A 17,038-nucleotide genomic window follows, 5' to 3' on the forward strand; every position below is an offset into this window, starting at 1 on the left:
CCTCGTTGGGCACTTGACATGCTGGTGAAACTCTGGGAGTACAGTCTTTAAATTGGCCTTATTAAAGTCTCCCGCTACTACGTGAACGCCATCAGGGTGGGCCCGCTGATGTTTATTGATGATGCACGCGAGTAGCGAGAGCGCCGTGCTAGTGCTAGCGTCGGGAGGGATGTAAACAGCTGTGACAATCACGACCGTTAGCTCCCTCGGGAGAAAATAAGGCCGGCATTTAACGGACATGAACTCGATGTCGGGGGAAGAGTGCTTCTCGACGATCGTGCTATCGCCGCACCAGTTCTCATGCACGTAAACACAGAGCCACCCCGCCCCGTCTCTTACCGGTGTCCCTTGTCCGATCCGCGCGATGTAGCGAGCGCCCGGCCAGCTGGATGCTAGCATCGGGGACGTCTGCGTGCAGCCAGGATTCCGTGACGACGATCACACTGCTGTCTCGCACATAGCGGTTTCCCAGGATTTGTAATCCCAGGTCGTCGATTTTGTGGACCACGGATCTGGCGTTGGTGAGGTACAGACTCGGCAGTGGTTGCCTATGGGGCTGCCGTCGCAGCCGTTGCAAGACACCGGACCTGCAGCCCCGCTTCTGCTTCCTCTCTCTGCGTCGCCTGCGCCGCCTCCCGGTCCCGATGACAAGCCACGGTGAGCCGGGCAGCCTCGCGAGTTCGTCCGGAATTTTGCGATCATAGCATATTCAGTAAATATAAACCTGCTAAATTAAATAATTGACATTCTGTCCCATAAATGTTTAAAATGCCGGTAATTGCCATACAATCCTTCAAGGGTCGACGAGCGATGTTCGGGAGGAGGAGCAGTGGTGGTGGTGCGTTTCCCTCGGGCATGTGTCGGTAAATCCAGCGGAGTTCAGCGGCAGTGGATTGAAGTTGTCCTGACACAGGTTGATGACATGACAGGAACAGGCAGAAGTGCGAGAAGCAGACTGGCCTGCGGGTCCACATGGCAGACAGGTGCTAACTTTGATAGGTAAGCTAAACTTTAGCCACAGTAGACGCGTCAGCGACTATGCAATCGGTGGGTGGCATTCATGAGAATCGGGATCGCTCAACATACAGATAATAATAAATAAAATCACTGTAACTGGAGGGATTGTAAACTGCTAAAGCAGGTACAACAAGCGGATCCAAAAAATTTCTGAGAGTTACCGGTGAGCAGTGGCAGCCAAACGTGCCAGCGTCCACTCAACCGGGAGTTGATTCAATATTCACAATATTTTATTATTTTGTCGTACAGTTGTTTAAAAATGGCTCGCTATCGCCCCCTAGAAAAAAAAACAACAAAAAAAAACAGCCCCATATCTCTGTTTCACCAAACTGAAAATTTGATGTGTACAAAGCCAAGACCTAATAAAAAGTCTCATGGAGCCGTATGCTAAATTGAACAGGAAGTCGGCCATTCTAAATTTATCAGAATCCGAAATCCTTTTATTGTCATTGTACAGTGTGCAACAAGATTAGGGAGCTCCCCTCTCCAGTGCAATACAACAATAATTTAATCAAATATATAAATTAGATAAATAAGAGAATAAATATTGTGATGGAAAATAGTATGAAATTGGAGAAATACAACACAATACGTCGCTGTTCAGCAAGGTAAGGGTGGTCGTGTGTGTGTGCATGTGTGTGAGAGTTCAGAATGGTGATGGCTCTCGGAAAGAAAATGTTTTTCAGTCTATTAGTCTTTGATTTGATGCACCTGTAGTGCCTGCCAACAAATTTACTTCAAACATTGACGAGGCTTTGAAAACAAAAGCTGCTCTAACTTTAACTACAAGCAAATTCCTCTTGAAGATTCCTCACGTTATTTCTCGGAAATATTTCACATTTCCAACGTGCCAGTACCCCAACGTTGTCCGGGTGGCGAGGGCCCTTTATAGCTGCTCGCAGCTCTAGTTTTTAATTAATTTTTTTAAATCAATGGTGATGACAGTGAAATATGTCTTGTCTGGTATCATGATAGCTGGAGGATATTTTGTCATGATATTTTAGTCAGGCCTGATAACAGTGATGTATGCTGATTTAAGGCTACTTTTATTTTGAAATGCCGTATCACATTTTGGTGGGACCGCATTTGATGGACAACTGGGGTTGTCTAGTGTTCCCCAAAATGGGTCTGATATCACGATAGCTCGAGGGTATTTTGAAATGATTATTTTAAAATCAGTGTTGATGACAATGAAATGTGCATATTTCAGGTGGGTTTTTTTTTATTGTGAAATTACACATCAGATTTTGATGGGACCATTTTTGATGAACAGCTGGGGTCGTCTAGTGTCCAACAAAACTAGTCTGGTATTACGACAGCTCCAGCTCTTTTATTTTAAAATGCCTCCTTACATTTTGATGGGACTACTTTTGGTGGAAAGCTGTGTTGTCTTGTGTCCTCCAAACCTGGTTTGGTATTACCATAGCTAGAGGATATTTTTTAATGAAATTTTAAAGTCAGGCATGATGACAGTGAAATGTGCAGATTTCAGGCAACTTTTAGTTTGAAATTACAAATTAGATTTCGATGGGACCACTTTTTATGGACAGCTGGGGTAGTCTCGTGTCCCACAAAACTGGTCTGGTATCACGATAGCTCGAGCTATTTTTTTTTTAACTCAGTGGTGATGACCGTGAAATAAGCGAATTTCAGGCTACTTTTATTTTGAAGTGCCACATCACATTTTGATGTGACCACTTTTGGTGGACAGCTGGTGTGGTCTAGTATCCCCAATCCTGGTTTGGTATCACGATAGTTTGAGGATATTTTTTAAAGATTTTTCTTTTAAATCAGTGTTGATCACAGTGCATATTTCAGGTGATTTTTTTATTTTTAAATGCCACATCAAATTTTGAAGTGACCACTTTTTGTGGACAACTGGGGTGGTCTGGTGTCCCGCAGAACTTGTCTGGTATCACGATAGCTTGAGGATTTTGTAATGATTTTAATTTTTTTAATCATTGGTGACGACAGACAAATAAGCAAATTTTCACGCTTTTATTTTTAAATATCCCATCAGATTTTGATGGGACCACATTTGTTTTTACGGTTCCGTCACCACGCGAGTGGCTACCTGCTAAAGCAGCACGGCTCACTATTTGAGCCTTTTTCGCGTGTTTTTTCCTTTACCCAGTTTTATTTATTTTACCTCATCGCAGCAATGGACATCCAAATTGCGGTGGTTTTATTGCTGCTGGGGGCTGTTTTTTGCGTGATCGTGTCCGGAGATGTCACTGGGAGCTACGGATCAATCGTTTACACAAGAGATCAGCTGTTAGCACTTCGTGCTAACCCCGTGCCGACTCCCGGAGCGAGACCCGATATCCCCCACGAGTTGAGGAGGAAGAGACGGGGGATGTCGCGCGGGGGCGAAACGCCAGGCAAAGAGGAGGCGTGACCACCCCGTCCTCCTGTCCGTTTTTATGGGAAATGTTAGATACCTTCCCAAGAAAATGGACGCGGCACGAGAGGAACTTCCAATGAGCTAGCTTGCTGATGTTCACGGATTCATGGCTAACAGACCTAACGCCGGACACCGTCGTGGAATTTGACGGCTTCCAAATACTACTTGCGGACAGGACACTGGAAAGAGGAAAGAGGAGGGCTGGCTGTGTTTGTTAATGATAGATAGTGTAACCCTAGGCACATCACAGCTAAGGAGCAACTTTCCAGTCGGGACAATGAGCTGCTAGCTGTTAGCATGCGTCCATACTTGACAAGCATCGCGAGTTAACAAGGACGTGCACGTAACAGGTGCGTGAGTAAACTGCTTAAAACTTTGATCGTCATTCAGCTGACCTACAAATTGAGACGCTACAGTCAGTTTGACGTTTTTGTTTGCTTGATTGTGGATTGACATGGAGGAACAAGACAGTGGAAAGCGGACATTAAAAATGACGGAGAAAAGCTGTAGAAGATCACAAGCCTAAACGGATGCAGGCACGCAGGTGCAAATTTGCTCAATTGACCTCCATGCAACGTCAAATTGAACAATTGATGGAGGATGATGCAAATGTTGACGCTGTAAAAAACTGAGCTTCGTGTTTGCTTTAGCGGCATGGAGCAAGAATTTGTGGACCTCAATTCCGGTGTGCAAAATTTAAAGACTGAAGAGGATTTTGCCGATGACCAAAATAACTGGTTTGATCCAAAAAATGTAATTAATGGAAATGTGAGCAATGGAAGAAGGACGTTTTGAAACGTGCAGAGGAAGGATGCAATAAACAAATATCACCTGATGATAGTAGATCTGCATCAACTAACTACACCCATAGAAGTAGAAGTAAAGAATCTAACAGACAGAAGCTCACTTCTGTCAACGTCTTCAATTAAATTAAAGGCTCAAATGGAACGAGCATGTTTAAAGGCAAAGGCTGCTGATTTACAACAAAGGTTGGCACTTGAGCAAGAAGAAGCTGCAATTAAGGCAAAGAAGCAAATGCATGCAATGCAAACGGCACTCCCTGAGTCTGATGCTAAATTGGATGTCTTCAGAAGATATGAAAATACCCAGGAGGATGGTATCCACATTCCTGATGAGTGTGTTACAATTTAAACAAGGAAAAACATTCAATTACCATCACAGCCTATCAGAGCAACAAGCAGTGTTGACCTGAAATGCTCCCACTTCGACTATTCCAATGGCTAGATTTCCACATCAGACAGAAAGTAGAGAACAACAGGGACATGTGCTTGATGGCCTTTGCCAAGCAATCTCACAGCAAGCCAGTGTCGCAGAATACTTAGCAAAGAGTCAAAAAGCATCGCTACTTCCCGAACTTTCCATTCCTACGTTTAAAGGCGACCCTCTGCATTATAAAACCTGTATAGGTGCCATTGAACATGGGATTGAAGGCCGTACAAGTGATAACCGTGATCATCTTCAATTTTAGCTGCAGTATACTAGTGAACAACCACATGAGTTGGTGAAGAGCTGCATCCATATGGAACCTCTGACAGGATATACCAAAGCAAAACAAATCTTGAAGGAGTTTTATGGTGATGACTTCATGATAGCAGAAGCATATTTAAAGGAAGCCATGGATTGGCCAACAATCAAGTCTGAAGATGGTGTTGCACTTCAGTCTTTCACATTATTCCTTATGGGCTGTTTGAACATAATGGCAGATGTTAATTACATGGAGGACTTGGACAACATGGCTAATATAAAGGCATTGGCAAACAAACTTCCATACAGACTTATAGAATCTTGGAGAAAATTTGCCTGCAATCTCCAAGAAAGAACAAATAGAAGAGTGAAGTTTAAGGATTTTGTTGACTTTGTTGACAAGCACGAAAGATTCTATAAAACAGAAAACAAAATCACAACACACAGAAACACCAAAATCAAAGAAAGTCTTCACAACAGTCATTGTGCCCGCCAAGATGGAAAACAACAAAACCACCACGCCAAAGGCAGAACCTGTTTCAGTGGATGCTATTGCCAAACCATGTGCTAATTGTAATGGAGAGCAACAGTCTCACAATTTGTAAGGAATTTAGGAGAAAGCATCACAAGGATAAGATTGACTTCTTGAGGAGCAAGGGTCTGTGTTTTGCATGTTTGATGCACGGTCGCATTAGCAGTTGCTGGAAACAAAAGCTTCAATGTCAAGAATGCTCTAGACTGCATCCTACAGCACTACACATTGTCCATAAACTTCTGCAAAGAAACAGCCTAAGACGATTGTGAATAGCAGTACCTATTAAGCGCCCTCGTACAAACAACAGAAACCTGGGGTGTCACTGGGGCCTGTAAATAGGACTGCATCCTTTCAATAATTCCGGGATGGGTCAAGGCACAAAAAGGAACCAAGACAGTGACGACTTACTGTCCGGTTTAAAAATGCCCTGACGCCTTTTTTAGACTGAAATAACTTACTAAAGTTTTCGTTTTGTGCCATTCAGAATGGGAGAGGGAGCCAGGAGGCGAAACAGCCGTCTTGCCAGTTCAATCCCGCACACCCTCTGACTCTCACCCTCCGTTCTGCCTTTTTATTGAAACTAACTCATCAATAACTAATCACCAGAAGACAGAAAAGCATCAACAACTAATCACCAAGAGACAGAAAACATCAATAACTCACGGTATAAAGGTCAGTTTAACTAAAGCATCAATAACTAATCACCAGGGACTCCAGCAGGCAGAAAATCATAACCCAAGGTCAGTTTAACTAAACACATCTTCAGGATACGGTGTCTGTGTGTGTGTGTGTTAAAATAACAAGTAAGTGTCTCTGTGTGTGTTAAACATTAATGAGTGTATAAAAACATGATTATGAATACACAAACTGATTACCTATCCTCAGCCCATCTTACATTTCCCCCCTGTTGTGGATTTAAAAATCATGTCCTTACGGCTTTAAGACAGATCATCATAATGAAATCATACAACAGTGTGATCATCAGTGGAGGAGCGAAAACCTCACATTAGGGAAAAATTCCCCTCCTCCCTTCCGGCGTAGAATGAGATCCTCATAATTTGATGACCATCAGGGAATAAAACTTGTCCCTGGGGTGACTTGGTGGAGGCCCTTGCCTCGTTGTAGGAGAGGACAGCCGTCCTTACCTCCCGGATCTTCGTGTATGGTGTGTGTGTGTGTGCACGTGTGTGGACAGGGGCAAGAAGTCCATGTGTTTTTACGTTTTAGTGTCCAGTTTGAGTTCGTCATTCTCAACATTAATCAGGTTGTAACGGTACATTTGGGCAACAAACCTACGATTAACCATCATCTTTGTCATAAAAATAATGCAACATGAACAGACTAAACATAACAAAATGAAAACTATAATTATCCCTATATATTGTTTTTTTAAATTCTTCATAGTGGTCATAACATCAATAATTGTTTCGTTTTTATTAAAAATTTAAATGCAGTAATGTACTCCAATCAAGGCTGATATTCCTTTGTTATGTACGTCATTAATTTCCAAACAATATCTAATCTTTTTGTTCTGTGGCTTCAACATATTTATCATCTCATCAATATTAGCACCACAGAGTACTGAGTTTCGAGATCCTCACAATAGTCGTTCTCAAAATGATGTTTTTTTTTATCAATTTAGCTTTGTTAAGGTAAGATATTTTATTGACAATCTAACATTAATATGCAAAGAACATGTACATTAGTACGAAATGTAAAAAAAAATTGTGGTGGGGGGGTGCGAATTGTTTTCTTCTTGGTAGGGGGGGCATGACAGGAAATAATTGAGAACCACTGGTCTAGTCACACACCAGCTCGGGTTCATTCCCCACCAGAGAAATGACATTCCATGTCCCCAGAGCTAGGCGCTTTATGTTGCCGGGGATTGGACTGCCTTTGACTGCCTCCTAGCTCAAAGGAAACCCAAATTCTTTGGTCCCGCCCACTGGTAGTGAGCCGAAGCCCTTGTATTAAATAATAAATAAATACATAAAATAAAAAAATTAATAAATTTAAAAAACGGACCGATCCACTGCTTGGGTTAGTTTGACCCACCTTGAGATCCGTTCCCACTCAGTGACAGTGTCTACAAGCCACTGCCACCAGGCCAGTGAACCGACGTCCAGGCAGTGACAAAAAACGTGATCAAATTACATTGCTCATCATAAGGTGTTTGTGAGACGCTCTTTGTATGTTTCCTCAATTAAGACCTGTTTTCCATTGGTGTATTTGAAAAAAGTGGTGAACCTGTTAAATTCACTACAAAACGTTAAGAAGATGAAAGTAATGTTTGAAGGAATATTATTTTCCTATCGACATGCCGGCGGGCGGGCACAGATAGAGAGTGATAAAGCAGCACCTCCCGCGCGGGGCGTGCTGACGAAAAGGCAAGCGCTCCTCCTCTCATCGCGTCCTTATTAAGACAGAAAAAAGACGCTGTTGAATTTGACCTATTCGCAGTTCGAGCAGGTGCTTAACGCTGGAGAATATCACCACTTCGAAGTTCGAACTGCTGTTGAAACGGAGAGGTAAGTGTTTTTCGTTTGTTTTTATTCAAAACATGCCTCGAGTGCATTTGTTCATGGTTAGAGATAGTTGTGTGGAAAACACTATACAAAGTAGCACCATGGATGTGGGCCTACAACACTGGCCTAGCAAACATGTGCTCCTACATCGACATAATTGACGAGCTCCAGTTAAGCATTGAATAATTATAAAACGTCATGGTGCTTTTACTCATTTAAAGAACTAAACCGACGCGTATTTTCATCCGGTGGTCAGGTTTGCATTGAATGTGAGCACGAGGGACGCTAGCTTGTTGCGTTAGCTTTGCGGAGCTAACAGCTTGCACTTTTGTTATAGAACAACAGAATGCAAGTACCATGATAATTTCTGTCATTAATTTTTGTGTAAGACACGATGTTCACTGGTTAATTACATGATTCTTAAAGCAAAGGTTACTGTGAATGCAATTTTGGTAAGATTTTTGTAGTCACACTGCATAAATCTGTCTGTCTGTTGTTTAAACTTCAATATAAACTATTATGGTTGAAATCGTTAATTGGGATGGAGGGATTGATATTTTTTTAATTTATAATTTATTTTTCTTACACTGATATTGTTAAAACTCCATTTAGCCTATAGTATTAATAATTCTCAACACAAAACTGTCTTTTTTCTTTATAGAATAAACAATGCCTTCCCTGAGATGCAGGAAGTCCCCAAAGCAGGATACTATTGAACATGCAGTCAAGGGTCTGGACAAGACTGCAGAGTTAGAAGCGAAGTATATAAACTCATTTAAAGGTATGATGTTAACGCTTTTGCTAAGATATATTATTGTTTTCTGATAAGCAAGCTGACATCGTTTTTTAAGTGGTTATTTTACATTAAGAGTGTCTTGAACTTTTCTTTTGTCAGTTTCAAGTTATTTCAGTGAGCGTGAAACCTGATGGTAGGAGTTCTATCTAAATTAAGGCTGTACTTGATGACGCCCTCCGGCATTTTTATACCACAATAGACCGGTGAACAAGTCCGATATTGATAGTCTAGTGTAAAGCACGTTATACGTCACAGAGATCACGTGACGCGATCCAATATGACTGTGTATACAGTGTATGTCATTGTTATGAAACTAAATAATCTTAAAGTTTTTTTTTTACGTAACCAGGTGCCATTGACATTTGTACTTTCAGTCCTAATACATACTGGCTAATGCAATGCTGGAAAATGAATTTTGGCTGGTCTGTTCCTTTAAAATCATAAAGAAGGGCTCTGCTCTATCCCTCACAAGAAGCAATGTTTCAAACCACCCTACATTAGTATAGTGGCCCAAATGAATATGATGACTCCTTATTTGTGTGCTTAAAAATATGACGAAGCTATCTTGATTTCCCTGTTAACTAGGTCGAGGAGTATTTACCAAGGCCCCTTTCAGGAAAGATGACTTTATTCTTTATTATGGAGTACAGAGGAAAATTGATAGATTCTGATAAATCTCAACGCAGGAAGATGGATGGAAGAGGCACTGTCTTTTTGGAGGTGAGGCAAAGATTGAGATGTTATCTTATTTTTGTTTTTATTTAAAAAAATCAACACATACTCATCCCATAAGTGTTAGGGGAAAAATCATTCTCTAAGCAAAAATGTATACCGTATTTTCGCACCCAAAAGACGCGCCGTGTCAAAGGGCGCAACACCTGTTGAGGCCGCTATTTCTGTCTTTGTAACATATACTGGACGCACCGCCTGACAAGACGATAGCACAGCTGCTGTTAGCATAGCATGAACTTGGCAGAGCTGCCCACACTGACACAGCCGATAGCAGCCTACTATGCCCCAATAACATGAGCAATCACCCCATTGTTGCAGCAGACGCCAAGTCTCTATTGACAATAGCTGACAATGGCTCAGGCCAATATTAGGTGCATTGGCAATAGCCTACAAAGCAACGTCAGGGGAGGGACTTGGCTGCTCACCACACTCCTTAGAGTCACGGTTTCAAAAAAAAATAAAAAACTCATCATACAAGCAAACAATGAAACATAGAAATAAGATTAACACAAACATGTATCTCTCATGCCATCAATATACCCCAAAAAAATGAAAATAATACAAAAGCCACTCAGCCTTAGCTAATTCAAGCAATGCATTCTGGGAGCAGAGACCCACAATCCCATAGCTGTTTAGAGAGATTTGCATGGCTGTTTAAAGAGATGTGCTGTTATGCTTTGGACTTTTTGTCTGTTGTCTAAACCTGGGACGTTTCTTGCTTGCAATAACATAAATGATAAGACAGACTAAAACATTGTGGACAGCTGCCCTTTGTCCAGCTTTTTCCAACACCATCACCCAAACATTATAGTCAGATGGTGTATTTGTCACGGTCGATTGTAAGCATGGACAACTCACTCTTTGCCCAGCAGGGTGTGCTAACATGCACTTCCAACAGCTCGTTGATGACAAGGGCTGATGGACGTGAGTGGTACTTTGTCCATTTAATGGACGCATCGACTGACAGGGCGCTTTGTTTGCTTATGACTGCGAAAATACGGTAATTACTTTTATTCATGCGTTGAATCTGTACAAATGAAAATATAGACCATGAAGTCTCAAAGACAAGCTGTTTATAGGGTCTGATTCCAATAGAAATTTCTTGTATGATTTGATTTAGAAGATTTAAAAATTGTGGATTTCCTATTTTTATGTTTTGTGTACACAAGATTGTCTCAAAGATTAATTTCTGACATTGATTGAATAATTGTTTTTTTTTTTTTAAATCTATTTTAAGTGTTGATGCCGCTCAAGAAGATGGCAGTCTGGGAAGACTGGTTAATGATGACCACATGCACCCCAACTGTAAAATGAAGAAGAAGACAACAGAGGACAGACCACACCTCTGTCTGTTTGCGCTCCGAGACATTGATGTTGGCGAAGAAATAACTTAAGACTATGGACCAGCTGGCCTTGGAGAACACAGGTTTGTAAGATGCATCTTTAAGTACAATAACAGAGCCCACTTGTGGTGTTCTGGTGATGTAGTTTCCAATTAGTTTGGCAATCTAATAAATGTATGTTGAGGTTTCTATGGAAGTTGAACATGCTGACTGACTGGGGGAGTTCTCCATTGTCCACTATCTGTAATTCAAATTTGTGGGTCTGAGTCAAAGTTTGGCTCTTCAGGAACAACGAACTGGTCAGGGAGTGACAGTATTACAAAGTTCTGCGTTACTCTTTTCTGGGCGGTGGCCCTGTTAGGCCATCATATGCCATATTGCAAATATCCCCATTGTGGGACTAATTAAGGACATCTTTATGTTGTGGTTTCCCTACCAGAACCAGCACCAACCCTGTATATTCATGATATAAAACACTGTTTCAATTTGATATTTAGCCTTTCTATACTGTAAAAATAGAAGACCCCAGGCTTTCCTGCGCCCCCTTGCCCAATTGGTGGTGTTCAGGAGACAACCTGGGACTGAAATATCAGTCACAACCAGTGTTGTTTTCGTCACTGATGACTATGACGAAAATACTTCGTTAACGCCCCTTTTTTAATGACGATGACAAGCTAAACGAGGTTCTTTTATGACGAAAACATGACGTGATGTACATGAATTTTTTTCGTTGACGAGACAAAATTGTTAGCATGTGGTTCATAAATTATTTTATGTTGCTTTTAGTGAAATAAAGCCACAACAGTTGCCCAACAAAATGTTTTGCTTCTCTGCTTATTTTGGAGCAGTGAGCATTGATTCCACTGTTGCCACTTTTTTCTGTTTGTAATGAAGAATCCTTTGTAGTCCATCCAAAAGTCTTGGGGTGGGTCTTGGGTGGAAACCTTGAATGCCTTGTTTTAACTCAAATGGACTTAAACCCATCCATCCATCCATCCGTTATCTGTACCGCTTCTCCTCACTAGGGTCGCGGGGGGTGTTGGAGCCGATCCCAGCTGTCTTCGGCAGTAGGCGAGGTACACCCTTGAATTGGTGTCCAGCCAATCGCAGGGCATACATAGACGAACAACCATCCACGCTCACACTCATGCCTAGGGGCAATTAGAGTGTCCAAGCAACTTGCCATGCATGTTTTAAGAATATGGGAGGAAACCGAATTACCCAGAGGAAACCCACGCAGGAAGGCCGGAGCCAGAATCGTACCTACGACCTCAATATTGTGAGGCCATCCTGCTAACCAGTTGGGCCACCGTGCCGCTTGGACTAAAACCTTTGTGAATAAATTGACGAAAACTAGGGTAAAACTTTTTTTGCGTTTCCGTCGATTAAAACTGGACTAAAACCCTTTTTTTAGTTTTCGTTGACTAAAACTGGACTAAAACTATAACGAATTGGGATGACTAAATGTGATGTAAACAAATCAGCACTTTGTCCAAATGACTTGGACAAAATCTAAAATGCCTGCCAAAAACAACACTGGTCACAACACGTGTCTACAGAAGATTAATTGGCATGGGCGAAATTAATTAGTTTTATTTCATTCATGAGCTTATGTTTTGTTTTGGGTGGCTAAGGCTTAAAATGTGTAAAAATCTAATCCAACCTCAAATATAATTAATTCAATAAATTTATGATGCTACTAAAACATCGAAGCAGCCTCCTCCAGGCTTTACAGACTCAGAAATGGAGGTATGCGTATCGTGTACTCATCCTGTCGTGTCTCGAGATGTTAAAATTGCAGTTAGATAGACGTGTGCTGATTAGACAAGACTTCTAATATATCTGGTGTCACAGGATATTTGTCAGTGAATGTGTATGTCTGGTTTGAGGCTCACTCAGCTTTTTCTTGTGTTGTGGGGTCCAGTTGAGTTGAATTGCGTGTCAGGTATGTTGGCCATCTGACACCCAACTGTCAGGTTTGTGTTTGTGGGGACCCCGTAGAGCCATTTTTATTGTTGACATAAATCATAGCTAATCATCTTTTCCTTCATTATCATATGAAATACAGTTAGGAGTTGTATGTGCCTTTACTATGTTATAATCTTAGAACCTACCAGCCACTACAGGTGTCCGACAAGAAGACTTTTGGCTGTCCTGTGCTCCATTGCGCCCCTGGTGGCGTTCAAAAGACAACCTGTGACTGAAATATCAGTCACAACATATCTCTACTGAAGATTAATTGTCATGCGCTAAAGTAATTGGTTTTGTTTCATTCGTGAACTTGTTAGTTTTTGTTTTGGGTGGCCAAAGCCTAAAATGTGTAAAATTCTGATCCATTTTCTTTTTTTAATTCATTAAATTAATATTCAACTTGTTCATTAGGATGGAGGACAACCGACAATGACTGAATCGGCTGAGGTTGATGCCACCAGAACATCGAAGCAGCCTTCTCAAGTTTTGACAGACTCTGAAAAGGAGGTATGCGTATCATGTGGTCATCCTGTCGTGTCTTGAGATGTTAAAATTACAGTTAGATAGACCTGTGCTGGTTGGACAAGTTTTCTAATATATCTGGACATAAATCGTAGCTAATAATATTTTCCCTCATCATCATATGATATACAGTTATGCCTAGTATATGTCTTTACTATGTTACAATCTAAGAACCTACCAGCCACTACAGTTCTCTCATTGGGAGACTTAAGCTTTCGTCAGGTTGTCGACTGCTGCATTGCCCTCTTATTGGCTTTAAGTACACAACCTGTAACTGAATTATCTGTCAGAACAGAACCTATGTGTCTACAGCAGGTGATTTGGCATGTGGATTCTTCAGATTTTTAGAAAATAGGTAAAATTGTGATCAAAAGTTTAAAATGTCTAAAATTCTGGTATAGTTTGCAATAGTATATCTATTAAATCATTTCAAAACTTCTTAACAAGGATGGAGAACATTGGCTGTGACCGAATTGGTTGAGGTTTAGATTACCAGGACCATTGAGCAGCCTCCTCGGGATCTACAAATTTAGGAATGAAGATATGCATCCCATGTTACAATCCTGTTATGGCCCGAGGTTTTGAAGTTGCAGTTACATATTGGGCTGGGCGATATGGCTGATAAGTACATAGCGATATAAGTATTTCATATGGGTCCATCGATACACATTGAATTCTTTTTTTATATTATTTTATTTATTATCGTTTTTATTTTCCAATATTTTCACTGCCCTGTTAAAAAAACATTTAATGTAGTTTTCCTCCCGGGAGCTTTTTGTTACGGTCAATTAATTTTGTTATTACATTATTTTGTCATATCATTCATCAATATTTTAGTTTTTTTTTTTTTTTCAAATAGAATTAAGACCTTTTTCTGTGCAGATTCCTCTGGGGATTAAGTATTTAATGGGTTCTCAATTTTCTCTTGGACTCTGATGCAACCCAGTCTCCTCCCTTGGACAAAAAATATGGGCTGAATCTTCCTTGGAATAACGACACAGATTCTGACGAATCATTGTCAAATCCTGCCCCTGAACTTTGCGCCTCAGACCCAGACCATATTACTATCCCAAGGCTCAGGAGGACCAAAAGTATACAGGTAAACAACCCATATAGATTTCAGGGAATCTTACAAGCAAATTGCATATATTTTATTGGTCTCCTGCCTTCTATCCTTTATATTTCGTTGTTGTTGTTTTTTAGATTAAAAAAACAGGCTGACTTTGGAATGGATAAGCATTATTACTCCAACTCAGATGACAGTGGAGATGAATATATTCCGGATACAAGTGAGGCCTCTGATTCAGACGGAAGTGAATCTTTGAAAATTGTGGACCCTCTCTTGAAGTCTAAGAATGCCTTCAGAGATTTTTCTCCCACACCACGAATCTCAAAAGCCACCTCAACGCAGGTTGTTAATCAAGGGCGTTCACCCGTTCGGAGGAGTAGCAGCACTGGTGTGATTCTTGAATTCTATGGCTCTTCAAATATTTGTGCAGTTTAACACAAATCATCCAAAATAGAATTCAAGCACATCTGTGACAGAAATTCAAATTCAGAAGTCAAAGAGAGAGAACAAAAAAAAAAATCTAATGCTGCGCTTCTTCCGAAGACATATACTGTAAACATTAAATGTATGTTAGGACAATCTTGAAAAAAGTATTAGAACACCCTTTACTTTTATTTCTTGTTAATTTTATTAACCAAAATATGTCCATTTTTATTACAGATTAATGAATACAAAATTAAAACTCTAATCAGCTACTTTTTAATCGTTATATTTGTATAAACAAATGTTATACATCTGTGTGTTAACTTATACAAGAAATGACGGAAAAGCAAGGGTGGTTTAGTATTTTTTTATCGTATATAGTCTGTATAATATCTTTAACCTATGCTGATGCTGTTTAATACTGATTTAAATAATAATAATAATGTCATAATCTGTTGGTTTTACATGAACAAAACCTTTCAAGCACTTTTTAAAATTCTAAATACTACCTCTTGTCAGTAAGTTGGTTCACAGCACTGCCTTGGAGTGAAAGTGTGTAGTGCTGAGACAGTCGGTATGTGCTGAGTCGTCTGACGTTTGTGTGACTGGTACCCAGGAAGGTAGCAAAACCAGGCAGTGTGTATGTCGTACCCAGGAAGGCAGAGAAACCAAGCAATATGTATGTGGTACCCACGAAGGCAGAGAAACTAAGCAGTGTGTATGTGGTACCCGGGAAGGTAGCAAAACCAGGGAGTGTGCATAGATACAGACCCCAAAAGTGATTAAAACCAAATAAAGTCCCCAGAAGATCATCTGTAGTCAGGTGAAGGACCCTGTACTTTGTTCAACTCATTTACTCCCTTAGACGTACAAAGACGTCTTTTAATGCAATGGCGCCCTCTACCAAAGACGTATAAGTACGTTTCCTGTCTTTTTTACGTCATAGTGTACATAAGGGTCTGATGCAACCTCTGACTGAGAATCAGCCATGTCCGCATTGTGAATCATGTAAAAATCACCCAGCAGGGGGCAGAGGTGCAAAAGATCCGCCTTGAATCTGCGCCAGAGGTACAAATGGGGGGCGGGATCCTGGGGTAGACTTATAAGTGTGGAGAGCAGCGTGGGTAGCAGCAGCATCGGCAGCACTAGCAGCAGTCGCATTAGTAGCGTTAGCAATGAAATCCTCCAAGCAAATGACGATCGAGGAATGCTTTTTTGTAAAAAAAAGCTTCCTAAAAGCATCAAGGCGATGGAGACGCTTTGGTTGAGAGGATGACGCTTTGTCGTCGTCACAACAAACAGGCGTTTAAAGAGGGTGCGCGTGCCTTGCGGCCTGCATCGCCTGCCTTCGGACAATAGCCAAAGCAGCTGAGAGTCCTCACCAGATCCCCCCGAACGAGGAGGTAAGCGCTCGCAAGTTACCATTGAACATGTGGTTTTACCCCTCATGCTTTTATTGTACATATCATGCATCTTGCGGGCAGAAAATGTCGCATAAATGTGCAGTTAGACGCAAGCGTATCTCCTCCCCGACGAGGAAACAACAATACTGAATGGTGTGGTAATCATGCATACTTTCTAAAATTCACAGATTGTGCATCCCGCGGCAAGAAAGTTCCTCCTCGTCTTGTTGGTGTAAAGAAAGGTAAATTATAATATGAAACTTCACACGCCAGCAATAAAATGCAGCAATAAATATATATTTCCAATTGTTTATATTTCTGTAATTTACAGGTTGTGCATCAGGAAGCAGTGGTTCCGGATGGCGTCACACTGGATGGCAACCGAGGAAAATCGACTTTACAGCAACCCCTGGACCACTGAATGCCGCTGCCCATTTGGAGTCTGAGGAGCCAGCTGATTTCCTGCAGCTGTTTCTCATGGATGAGCTTCTGCAGCACATCGCGGATGCCAGCAATCACTTCCCAGACAATTATTTTCACACAAACCCCAGTGGACAAACACAAGCTCGCCTATTTTCCACGGACCAGCAAAGCCAGACCACAACGAAAGTGTCGGGTCTGTTTGCGCAAAGGCAAACGGAGTGAAACAAGAATGTGGTGTGAACTATGTTGTGTGCCCTTGCATCAAGGCAACTGTTTTATTTTATATCACACAAAAAAAAAGTATGTATGACACTGATGTATTTCATTTTTGTACATAGTTCAACAGTTCAGTCGTTTAGTGTTATGTGCAAATAAATTTATTTTATCAAA

At 41.1% G+C, this 17,038-nt stretch overlaps 1 long non-coding RNA gene across 2 annotated transcripts; it reads left to right on the plus strand.

Moving 5' to 3' along the window:
- The first annotated feature begins 7,804 nt into the window (after positions 1-7,804).
- LOC148314963 (uncharacterized) lies at positions 7,805-14,663 on the plus strand. 2 transcript variants are annotated; one of them, XR_015841380.1, is made up of 7 exons: positions 7,805-7,969; positions 8,628-8,747; positions 9,348-9,482; positions 10,732-10,920; positions 13,220-13,315; positions 14,213-14,429; positions 14,534-14,663. It is a non-coding gene; the product is annotated as an uncharacterized LOC148314963 (long non-coding RNA). The 2 variants fall into 2 exon arrangements; XR_015841379.1 differs by having other exon boundaries at positions 7,807-7,969; positions 14,277-14,429.
- Positions 14,664-17,038: the final 2,375 nt, after the last annotated feature.

The sequence above is a fragment of the Idiotropiscis lumnitzeri genome, unplaced genomic scaffold, assembly GCF_059441095.1.
Source record: "Idiotropiscis lumnitzeri isolate Australia: NSW breed Sydney's pygmy pipehorse unplaced genomic scaffold, RoL_Ilum_1.0 HiC_scaffold_175, whole genome shotgun sequence".
In the NCBI taxonomy this organism is placed as follows: Eukaryota; Metazoa; Chordata; class Actinopteri; order Syngnathiformes; family Syngnathidae; genus Idiotropiscis; species Idiotropiscis lumnitzeri.